The sequence below is a fragment of the Phalaenopsis equestris genome, unplaced genomic scaffold, assembly GCF_001263595.1.
Source record: "Phalaenopsis equestris unplaced genomic scaffold, ASM126359v1 Scaffold000490, whole genome shotgun sequence".
Classification (NCBI taxonomy): domain Eukaryota; kingdom Viridiplantae; phylum Streptophyta; class Magnoliopsida; order Asparagales; family Orchidaceae; genus Phalaenopsis; species Phalaenopsis equestris.
This window is the reverse complement of record NW_018164930.1, coordinates 154,190-166,991: the sequence shown is the minus strand read 5'-3', so window position 1 is coordinate 166,991 and position 12,802 is coordinate 154,190. Positions and strand designations below refer to the sequence as shown.

General features: G+C 32.6%; 1 protein-coding gene across 2 annotated transcripts in view; it reads left to right on the top strand.

Moving 5' to 3' along the window:
* Positions 1-734: 734 nt before the first annotated feature.
* The window catches only part of LOC110028129 (mediator of RNA polymerase II transcription subunit 18), a gene marked incomplete at its 5' end in the record, with an annotated part of 40,123 nt that continues 28,055 nt past the window's right edge, over positions 735-12,802 (top strand). For both annotated transcript variants that reach the window (XM_020729862.1, XM_020729861.1), the window contains 1 exon segment: positions 735-843.

The following is a 12,802-nucleotide window of genomic DNA, read 5'->3' as shown; positions in this document are numbered from 1 at the left end:
TTTTATCGAGAGTATTCTTAGGTAACTTCAGTTATCTAAGATGTAATTAACTATAGGGGCTTGCCCCTATAGGAAGCTTTTCCCGAACCCAGCACAATATAAACCCTATTTAATTCCTTATATTAAATAGGGGAATTTGTCGGCCAATATATTGGTTTCGCAGACCAAACGGATGTCATCACTTTCTTTAGTTTATTTGATCGAGTCTCACCCTCAATTCTTGTGTTCATCCTTCGGGATAGATACAGGGTTTGAGGTAAAGCGCTTTTTCATTTAAACTGTGAAAATTATGGGGTCAGTTTGACTTCATCTTTTTCAAAACTAAATTTTTTTAACGTCCTTCCGAAGCGGGCAACGGGATTTCAATTTCGATGACCGACAGCTTCTTACGGACAAACTCCACACCAAAAATAGTGCCGACAGGGTTGTCGTTCTCTTCGTCGGCATAACAATCTATTTCGGCAGCTTCAAACCCTAAAATGCGAAAGTAAAGTGGGGGAAAACCGGGAAAGGGCCTTATGCATTAAATTTTTGGAAAAAAGGAGGATTCGGGTCGGGTCGGACGCCAAAAAATTGAGTTTTTAAAATAAATAATACCCAAATTCCACGTGGCTGTTTTTTATTTGGTACGATACACAGGAAAATAAAAATTTGAGTGGGACGAGGGAGAAACCGTGCGAGGAGAAGGCGAGCTAACCACCGAGAGAGGGCAAGTTCTGCACGAGCAGACTGAGTAGAGCGTACGAGCATGGAAAGGGATTATCCATTTGAAATCTAACTTTCAAGCACTCGTGCAAGAACGAGTACGGGCTCGACGATAAGATCTGAGCCAAAAACAATTAGGTATGATTATAGGAACTGAAATTATGGTTTTCTTCCCTATTCTCTTCCAATTTTGAGATAGTTGCAAACCCTAGATTACATAGATTTTTATTAGAGTTTTGTTTAGAAGCTAAATGTAGGAAAGCTAGAAGTGACAATGGAAGGATGAGGAGGATTCCGAGGTATGAATACCAAATATGAAACCTTAAGGAAATCTCCCTTAAAAATCTAAAGCAGTATTTGGGAGCATGCTATTAACAGGATTTAGCTATGGATTTAACTTAAATCCAGCCAACCATAAAAATAATTAAAAATTAAATTTAAAGCTTCGAATTTTTGCACCTTCCATCTTTTTTCTCTTTTACGACGTAAATCTGGGTTTAGTTATCCGATTGCGAGGCGGATCTATTCCGTCGTCGCTGCTCCTCTATCACATCCTAAATTTTGTAAATTCAGATTTATCATATTTGATAAATCCTATTTATCGTAAATTTGAGTTGCAACCAAACACCGTCTAAAATTTTAGAAGATGAATGAATGAATGAATATAACAACAACAACAACAAACCTCTATCCCTCTAAGTGGGTCGGCTACATGAATCATTTTCCTCTATTGCGTTCTATTGACTGTCATATTTTCATTTAATTCTAATAAATTAAGATAATTTTTTATAGAATATGCCCAATTCTTTCTAGGTATACCTCTGCCTATCTTAACATAAGTCGAATATAAAACATCCAGTCTCCTAATCAGATCATCAGATGGTCGATGTTGAATGAATGAATGAATGAATGAAGAAAATTAAGTCAATTTTAAAAGAGAAAGATATTTTAATTCTTAATGTGAAATGAAGAGAAATGGACCTATGACGCATTGCAATGTTTTTAAATGTAGGATATATCAAATCTATCTTGACTAAAATCAAATAATTACTAAAAGAGCTGGAACACAAGTGAAATGCCATGATCTTCCAACTCAATACTAACTTAAATTCAACTTAGGGGCCAGTTGAGATTATTTATGTTTTTAATTTTTTATTTTATATTATTTTATTTATATTTTGATTTGAAACAAAATATTTTTGACATATTTGATTAAGATATGATTGTTTTTTAAAATACTCAAAATATCTAAAAGTTATTTAGGGTGTTTTAAAAAAACATGTTAATTTATTCTTAGGAACAAAAAATAAAATCATGTAAAAAACAGACTAAAAAATGAACATGCTTTTAAAAACAAGAGAAAAGAAAAAACCAAACTAATCCCATATAAACCCTTTGATTTGATGATCTAACTTGAATAGAATCTTATTGGGGTCAATATGGAATAACTAGAAAATTTTGGCAAAAACACTTTTTTTAACATTCAACCTTGACTCTTGTACTTTCACTATTTCTAATAAAGTGCTACCTTTCTATCGTCATGAAGAAAAGGAGGCTCTGACATAATTTACCCGTGAGACACTAAAAAGTTGTTCACTTTGGTGCAAAACTAATCCATTTCCTTAGATCATAGAATGTTAATAGGCCTTTAAGGATTACAAGAGGGCCATCATGGTGGATTTAACACTTGACATTTGAAATCATGCTAAGAAATCAAGATTCATTTGACCAATTGTTAAGGGGAAGGCCCTTAGTGGAATTCATTTGAAGTGGATGAAAATTGATGATAGAACTTGATCATATTCAATAAAATCATTTTTATGCTATTTTGAAGAAATGGGAGTTAATTACTTTCAAGGGCCTATTATACCAATGCATTGCTAAGATTGTTCTTATGAGTCCATATTAGATTGTACAAATTACAATTGATACTAACCTATAAGATATGTGTACACTGATATATTTCCACACCTGAATATTCCTTTTTATTTAATATGCATAAATGATTGGAAAAAAATAAGGCATAAGTGGATTCCATAGAGAATATTATTATAAGAATTAGTCCTGAACGGGGCTTGTTTTTGGTTTATTCATAGATGCAATTTTAATGAATTCATTGCCTATTTTAAATGACCTTTTTATAGGTCCATGAGATATGTTTATTTGACATATGTATCGATTGATACATATAAATGTTTAGCAAGTTAGTATACTATATGATCTATTGTCCACACTTTTCGGTCAAAAAACGACGTTCACGTCAAAAATGAATATCATTGGTCAGTTTGCCCAAATTCAAGGTCCTCCTCGACTATTAGACTTTCCCATAATACGACAATGTTAGAAGATATATAATCCCGTACGATGTAAAAATGTAGAGCATCATAGAGGAGTGTAATGCGATGTATTATATGTGGTTGTGATACTTTATAACATTTTATGATACTTGCACCTTATTTTGAAGCATTATTTTAGCATTGTAGCCATGTTTGAAATACTACAAATTATAAAGTTTTTTATTTAAAGGGAGAGATGATGAAGTCTAGTTGAATGTCGAGTGGGCATAGGGGTGGAGCATGATGGTGAGCTATAGTTTGGGGTAGTGCAATGAATGTCATATGCTCACATACAAGTGTGTGTTTAAATATAAAACTAGAATCCCAATCTAAGCTATTCCATATGAGTTGGGTAAAACACACTTTATTGCTTATTACATCTAGTGCCTACTACCCATTAAAATGGGTAGTTATAAAGATCACATTTGGTGTGATATTCTATTCATGGACACAAGACATTCTATTGGGCATGTTGATGTTTTATGATCTCAATATAATATATTATGATAAAAAATATATAAATTTTCAAGCATAAAAAAAATAACATAAAACTATTTCCAAAAAATCCAACATACAAGCAAGTTCATACTATTCCTCGTAAACTCCATTTTGGGATTTAGTCAAAGATAATTTAGAAGAAGATTACAAAGCTTAAATTGATGGTGATTTTATCCCCTACTGCTTGGGAGGGCATTACTAACTTCACCCTTGTGACTGTTAGATCACCTGATCTTAGGATTGAGCACTTGGGATTTCAGGGTTTATTTAGAGAGTTTTTGATTTTGCTGCTCTCTACTTCAAACAAATGAAAGAGGTTTCACTTTCTATTTATTGTGCTTGGTTATGCGTTTGTGTTTTTTTTGAAGAATAAACATACATCCTATTGCTCTACGGAGTCATGATTTTGTCATAAGTCCATACTATTATTGAATAACAAAAACTACAAGTATCACTATCTTAAAACCAAAACAATGTGTCCAACTTTAAAGGACATCATCTAATTCATGTGAATTGTAAAGACAAAGATGCAATTGTTCCTTTAACTATTGGCCTTCTCATGTCAAAATCATACTTTTTAAGAAGCGTGCTCCTAATATAACATTTAAAGGAACAACCTCCCTCCCATTTTTTATGGGTATAATTTAACATGCATCACATACCTAATGCTTTCCCATTAATAAACATATTATTTAGCTCCTATCGAAAGGTCAATCCGAGGCCACACACTTCATTGGCATAGCATTTATTCATATGCATTGCAATGAATTCTCGTAAGCAATGATAATATTTATGAAACCATTTTTCAATATATATTCATCTTGGGAGTATAACAATAATAATTATGCTTTAAAACGCACTAAAATATCTAACAATGTATCCACAAAATACTACATCATGGGTAGTGCCCTTGAACATATTGCTTTTTCTTTGATTTTTTCTCTAGACATACTCTTTACTTGTATTTTTATTTCCTATAACATCTTTCAATCAAAAGGTTTATCAACTAGTGGGATATCCCAACGTAATCACTTATGGAAGATATCTATTAATTCTTGAAGCTATTATTACTAGCTATCTTAATAGTTACAGACATTGTACTACTCAATGCACTTGAAGCTAAAAATATTCCACCAACTATACAAAGCCATGAACTATTTTTCTCACTTCACTACAACATTTTAACTCTGCAGAGCAAATTTTGTTAAATAAAGGATAGTTGATTCAAGACAAGCATGACACTAGATCAATTTCAAAGTTCTTTATCATGATAGATAATTTTATTTCATATTTATTTTGCTTGATTATTGCTTTATTATTATTTTTTAAAATATGAGGGCTGACCGTGTGAGATTTATTGAATATTTTGATTATGAAAAAAAATATGATGGCGCCAATTAAATCAGTATAAATTTAAAATTCAAGAGAAATAATCAAATCATAAATAGATCCTTTGAATTGGAGAAAAATGATTCATGTAGCCAAACCCACTCAGTGGGATAAAGGCTTGTTGTTGTTGGTGTTGTTGAATTGAAATACTTTTATTTATTCCCAAGTAAAGTGAGATATTGAGAGAGGTGGCTTTATAGCATAGAGATAAATGTTCAAGAAAGAAATTTTGACGTGTTTCTTTATGAGTTCCTTTGCTTTCTCACAACTCTTTATATTATTATTTATATCGCTATTTATGCAATAAAAAATAACTTTTACATCTTATAAAAAATTATGTCTATGAGGTGTTAGAACTTCTAGCTTGTAAATTGATTTGTGAAAAAATCACAATTAAGATTTATGAATCCTAACTTATCATTTTTTTTCTTGTTTCTTATTCCCCTAAATCCTATACCTTCCCAAAGTTTTAATCCACTTCAAACCTCACAAAAGTCAAGACAATCTTTTTATAAAATCCTAACTCGTATTGTCCCCTTGTTGTGATTAATTCAAAAAAATTCAGGCCTTCCTAATTACATATCTAATTAACTAAAACCCATCTCAATTGATTGGCTAGCATCCCAAACGTATGATTTGGAGGTCCTTATTCTTTTTCATCAAAGAAAACTTAGATATCTATTGCAATATAGTTTCAACCGTAATTTATTAAAAAAATCTAAACTAGTCAGCCTTTTTCCTAGCCTTCTACCAACTATAAATCTTCCACCCCCACTCATACAAATCTCATAGCAACATCCCATCCCATACATGATTTAATGGACCATGGATCACATAGAAGGTTGTAATTAGTACAAAATCTATTGTTGGTGTAGCCATACCACATAGCTTTGCCACTTCTTGAATGTTATGAAAGCTTTTTAGTTTAATGGAAAAAAATATGGTGTCGTGAAAGGTCAATTTATTGTTTCTGATGAGTTTTTTCTTGCTCAACTGAATATTCTTTCTAAAATTCATGTATTTTTTTTATTTTAACTTCGCCGGATCAAATTGGTCAAAATTATATCAAGCTACCAATTTATTAGTCCTTAGATTTTCTCATACGTAGGAGAAATAAATTATGGTGGTCCTTAGTCAGCGACTACCCCAACTCAACTAGCATTAGTGATTTCCACATCTCTGTTTCAACTTTTATAAAAGATTAATCCGTAACTAGGAGTTTTCTTGATAAACCTCAGAATTCTATATACCATCTCCATGTGCTCTAGAATTCCACATATATGTTACTAGTTTTCTCAAAATTAATCTATAACTAGGAGTTTTCTTGAGAAACCTCGGAATTATGTACACCATTTCCATGTGCTCTTTATATGGGTTATTCATATGTTGGCTCACAAAACTAACAAAATATGCAAGCAATATCTGGTCTCGTATGTAACAGGTAGATGAGTTTCCTACCAGTCTTTGATATCTTCCTTTATCCACGGAGACGCTTTCTTCTCCCCTTTTTGACTTTTGGTTGGGATCAATTGGAGTATCAGCAAGCTTATATCCAATCATCCCGACTTCTTTAGTAGATTTATGATGTATTTCCTCTGTGATATAATGATACATTTCTTAGACCTTGCTTCCTCTATACCTAGAAATATCCCATGGTTCCTAGGTCCTTGATTTCAAACTCAGTGTCAAATATTTCTTTGATCTTGAGAATATTTCTTTCATCATCATTATTAAGAATTATATCACCCACATATACTATCAGTCCAACTATCTTACTTCCCTCAGTGTATTTTATAAATAGAGTATAATCAACTTGCCTTTGAGAATATCTATTAGATCTCATAGTCTTAACAAACCTTTCAAACCATTTTCTTGGTGATTGTTTAAGCCCATAGAGATACTTTTCGAGTTTGCATACTATGTGTGTGTTTGAATCATTCTCAAGTTTTGGTGGAATCTCTATATACACTTTTTATTCTAAATCCCAATTCAGGAAGGTGTTTTTTTTATGTCTAGTTGATGCAATTCCCAGTTTTTATTACTTGTTAAAGAAAGAAGAACTCAAATAGTCTTAAGCTTGATAATGAGTGCAAAGCTTACGATAGTCGATCTCATAGGCTTGAGCAAAACCTTTTGTAACAAATCTGACTTTGAATCTCTTAATACTAGTATTACCTTTATATTTGATGTTGAACGCCCATTTGCACCCAACCAACTTCTTATCTTAAGTGAGTTTAGTAAGAAATCTTGTACCATTATGCTTTAATGCTCGAACTTCATCTTCAACTACTTTCTTTTATTCTGAATTTTCAAGAGCTTCAAGAACGAAATTAGGAATCTGTATATCATCGATGCTAGAAGTAAAAGCTTTGTAGGATGAGGATAGCTTCCAATAAGTTATATACTCTTGAATCTTTTATCTAATGCAGCTTTCCTTATTACCAACATTAGAAGAGGAAAAAGATGACTCATGAGTATTAGACTCCAACTTATCCAAAATTTTAGGTGAATGCAGACTTGGGTTTTATTTTGATAAGGTTTGTCCTTGCTTGTTATCTTCCACCCACTCAAGTTCTTTTTCCTCATTGTGTACACACAAAACTTTTTGTTTTTGACTTCAGGTTGGGTTGGTTGGACATCCTCAATCAGGATAGGCCTTGGTGGAGTAGGTGGTAAGACTGTGTGTGTGTCGTCAAGTGTATCCTAAATTTGATTTTTTGTTTGCACTCTCCTCCTGAACATCAAATTTTTGGTAGTAGGATTGATTTAAGAAAAAATGTGACACAAACATTAAATTGCAATATTTTTTGCTAACAGGAGGGTAGCACTCATATCCCTTTTTATTGGTGGGATATCCAAGAAAAATATACTAGATAAATTTATGTCAAATTTTGAATGATTTTGAGAATGATCGTAATCAAACAATACACAATCAAAGATTTTAATTGGGATAGTAAAATGGAAAGCTTTGATATGAGGACATATAACCATCAAAATATGAAGAAGTGTTTTTATGTCAACTACCCGACCAGACATTCGATTGATGAGGTATGTTACAGTAAAAGTTACTGTCCCCCAAAATGTTTTGGAGCTTTATGGAATATCATAATTGAGAGGGATACCTCAAAGCGATGTCTGTTCTCTCTCTCAACTATACCATTTTATTGTGGTCATCAATACATGAACTTAAATGGATGATTCAATTTTTTAAAAGATATGACAATGGATGGAGTTAAATATTCCTTTGTATTAAAAGTTGAGGAATTTGAATTTTACATTGGAAATGAGTTTGACATGTCATAGAGTTTTGAAAGATTTGGGTTGTTGATATTGCTCCCAGGTGCTACAGCATACCGGGGGCTCACACAAGTGCACGTGTCGTATCAGTAATATCAGATATTAAGTCCTAGCCTGAAAAGTTGAAAATATTAAAGCCTGAAAAGCTAACCTATTGTGTTACAACAAACAACAAATTTAAATCCTGCACAAGTAATCCTACTTTTAGCAATTTGGATTGAAATATATCATATACTTAAGAGGCTCTTCCAGGCTCTTCCTTAAGAGGCTCTTCCTTGTAATGAGTTAAGTGAATGACATGGAATGTAAATTTGCAAGAAGTAAAAGTCTAGTGATAAATAGGAGCAATAATCTTATTTATCCTCTCTCGAGTGTATAAAGAAGCTTGGATAGAAATGATTTTAATTCCTTAAATCTCATTGATATCCCTTCAAAGCATATTGTCCTAACATTTGCTTCTCCCTACAAGGCATATGTACTTGTACCCCATAATACAATGTGATTAACCTAGTTGATTTTACCATAGCTTTCCCAAATCTTATGGTTCACAATATATTTTAACAATTCACTTAGCCAAAATAAAATGTAAGTTAAGTTCTTAAGATTAATCATCACCATTTGAAAATAAAGAAATTACACAACACTTCACATTCCATTCATCCTACCTGATCATCACAAGAATGAGTTAAAGATTTACACAAGAAGCATGCTGATTTCACTAAACAAATGTATTGAACAAAAGAGAAATCCACTAATATTTAGTTACAATAGAAATACACAAACAAGTACACAAAAATAGTTAGTTATTTCTCCTTTAAAATGACTAAAGATGACTCCAATTAGCGCTCCTCTTGATTCCATAACTCCTGTCTTGAAAAATACCACTCCTTCAATAGTTAGAAGAAGAACTATGACTCTCTAAAGCAAGAAAAACCCCTATGTAACTAATCAACATCAATCCCTCCAAGCCTGTATTCCTCATCTATATATAGACATTTTGCAACAGCTTCTACAACTCCCCTTCATCCTCACACGTTCCCCCACGTTTGAGGTCGCAAACTGTAGCAACTGCTCCATGAATTCTCTGGCTTCTAGAGGCCTAGAGGCGGCGCTTAGGCTGGCGCTTAAGTGCCTAAGCCTTCGACGCCTAAGTGCCAACCTTTCGGGTTGGTGTGGAAGAGACTAGCGCCTAGGCGCTGGTGCCACTTTGCTCCATTCAGCTTTGTCTCCTCCTGATTTTCTCACTTTAATTTCCCATTGTACCTGCAAGTTAAACACAAATATACCTTTTTTAAAATGCAACTTCATCCTTAAAAATGTGTAAAAACATCAAGAATACTAGCTAACTCATATACACATCAAAATCTCACAAACTTAAAGGTTACTTGTACTCAAGTAACACCGCAATTTAAAACATTGTTCTAATTAACTATAAGGAGTGGGTTTCATAGTAAGCTATACAAAATTTAGCTTCCAAAGATTCATAGTTCAGAAAATGTAGAGTGTTAAGTCTTTGAATTCTCCAATAGTTAGAAGGAAATAGTAAATAATAAAGAGCACATTTGATGTCAAATATAAAGAATGAAGCTCTCCAATAGTTAATTTAATAATAATTCATAAACTTGAATGAAGTTAGGAGTGTTGTGGAGTTAATTAATTTAAAAAGGAATGTTAGTGAAATCAAATTTTGATAGAGGCTTCTCCTCAAGCTTCTCCGAATGTTTTTCTATTTATATTATTTTTCTTTAGGTTGAAACTTTTCAATCCTAAGCTTAATTCCTTAAGGATTACTATATCCGGATTAGTTTTGTAAGAGTTTTGTATATCACCTCTATTTATCTAAATTAAACACTCCACATTCCTTCTTTATTCAATGCTTAAAAAATTTAAAAAGCATTAACTAGAAAATTTTAATATATGGAGGCTTTGTTCTTACTATCTACACATCCAAATGCTCCTATCTTAACAAATACCGATTCACTTTAAAAGTAGACGTGCTAATCTCATTTTCTTTTGTTGATTTACAAAGTTTGGTAAGCCTATTGTAGCTTAATTTACTTGGAGTTAAAATAATTTTCACTATGTTTCTTTTTCACCAAGATTGTAATAGTCCAATATTTATCCCCATATGCTTAAGTTAACTAAAAACGGTTTTTTAAATAAGGACAAATACTTTTAAGCGTTAAATAAAAACAATTATTTATATAAGGACAAATACTTTTAAGCACAATATGATGCCCCCCTCTAAACTTAATTCAAAACATTAATTGAGGTCATTGTGGTAGAAGGGCTAGGTCAGAAATAGGAAGTAGAGGGCAGAGATGGACTTGTCCCATGCACAAGCACTGCATGTCTCCTGTATATCCCAATGTTAGATTTAGAAATAGGCTTCAGAGGATGCAAATGATCCTCCCAACTACCAATAGACATGTCAGAGTTCTGGCATGATATCTCTTCATTTCCTCTTTATATATTTTGATATTTTTATAATATTCTTGTCTAATTTTATCAACTTCATTTAACTGTAGCAAAAGCTTTTCACCAGCCACTTTCATATTATACTTAAACTCCTTCACAACCCAATATGCATTGTGCTCCAATTCAACTGACAAGTGACAAGTTTTGCCAAATATGAGCTATATGGAGACATCCCTGTAAGTGTTTTATAATCAGTCTCTTAGGCCCATACAATATCATCATGTCTCAAAGCCCAATCATTTCTACTAGGATTGACTGTCTTTTCCTAAATTCTTTCGATCTCCCTATTAGAAACTTCTGCCAAACTACTTGTCTTGGGTTGATACGTTTTGGATATCTTATGCTTTGTACCTAGTTCACTACTAATGTCTCAATTTTTCTATTTCTAAAGCGCCCCCATCACTAATGATAACTCTAGGCATATCATATATGCCAATAAATTCTTCTTTAAAAATTTAGATACACTTTGAGCTTCACAATTTGGAAGGGCCATTGCCTCTATCCATCTTGAGACATAGTTGACAGCTATCAGAATATCCATATTTTCTAATGAAGGTATCAAGGGTCCCATGAAGTTTAATCTCCAAACATCAAAAATCTCAATCTGCAAAGTAAAATTTAGGGTTATTTCATCTAGCTTAGAACTATTACCTACTCTCTGACATCTGTCACAAGTTTTTATAGAATCATTTACATCCCTAAAAAAAGTAGGCCAAGAAAATCCCTATTGTAATATCTTAGCAGCAATTCTATACACACCAAAATGTCTCTCAAATTCAGAATCATGATATTTCTTAATAACCTCTTCTATGGGTAAACACCTCCCAATCACCCGATCTTTGTATTTCCTATAAAGGTATGGGTCATCGCAAAAATAGTACCTGACATCTTGAACAAATTTCTTCCTTTGATGGTATGTCAGATTATAGGATAAAATATCATTGACTATGTAATTCACAATGTTAGCATACTACGAAATATTCTAATCAATAACACCAAACGGTTGCTCCTCAGGAAAATTTTCATTGATATCCTCATCAAAATAAAAAACTTGGGAAGTTTGAAGTACTTTCTTGGGATATAAGTAGCTTGATCTTGGCAATGTATCTTTGTTTCCCAACATAAGTATGCGGTTGACCTTTTGAAGAAAACCAATAAAATAGCGTGTAAACTTGCTTCAACTCCGATTGATCCCAATCACACACTTGGAGAGAAGAATAATGACAAGTCAACTGATAGAGAAGGATTCCGAAAATTTATTCCTGATATTGTCTATGTTGTGCGTGTAGTAAGTTGGTTCCTGAACAACACTAAAGAAAATCACCTACAAGTTGCAAACCGGATACTGCACTACTTGAAAGCTAATCCTGGAAAAAAAATTATTCAAGAAAGGTGAGGGGTTGATTCTTGAAGCTTACACTAATGTAGACTATGCAGGATCTTTGGTTGATAGACATTTCACAACAGGTTATTGCATGTTCTTAGGTGATAATCTGATCACGTGGAGGAGTACAAAACAAAATGTTGTGGCTCGATCAAGCACAAAAGCAAAGTTTAGTGCTATGTTTCAAGGCGTGTGAGAGCTACTGTAGTTAAAGTTTATACTTGAAAATCTCAAGATAGAATTGGAGAAACCTATGAGACATATTGTGACAAGTCCACCATCAATATTGCTCATTGTTTTGCACAACATGATAAGACAAAACACAACGAGATTCATTGATTTATAAAGGTGAAGTTAGACAACAAATTTATCTGAACTCCTTATGTGCTTCAAATAAAAAAATTGTGGGCGTGTTTAGAAAGGGACATAGTGATCATGGCTTCTCAACAATTATATCCAAGTTGAGAATGAATGATATTTATTCACCAGTTTGAGGGGGAGTATTGAAAACCGGGAAATTATTTTAGGTAATTTTTAATTTAGAGAAGTTTTAATTTAGGTATGTAATAAATCCATTGATATGAGAATTCAATTTAGGAAGATAATATTTCTTTTAATACGGGGATCCAGTTTAGAATAAAAAAAATCCTTTGATATGAGGATTTAATTTAGGAAGATTATATTTTAGTTTTGTTATTATTTTTTTTGATATATA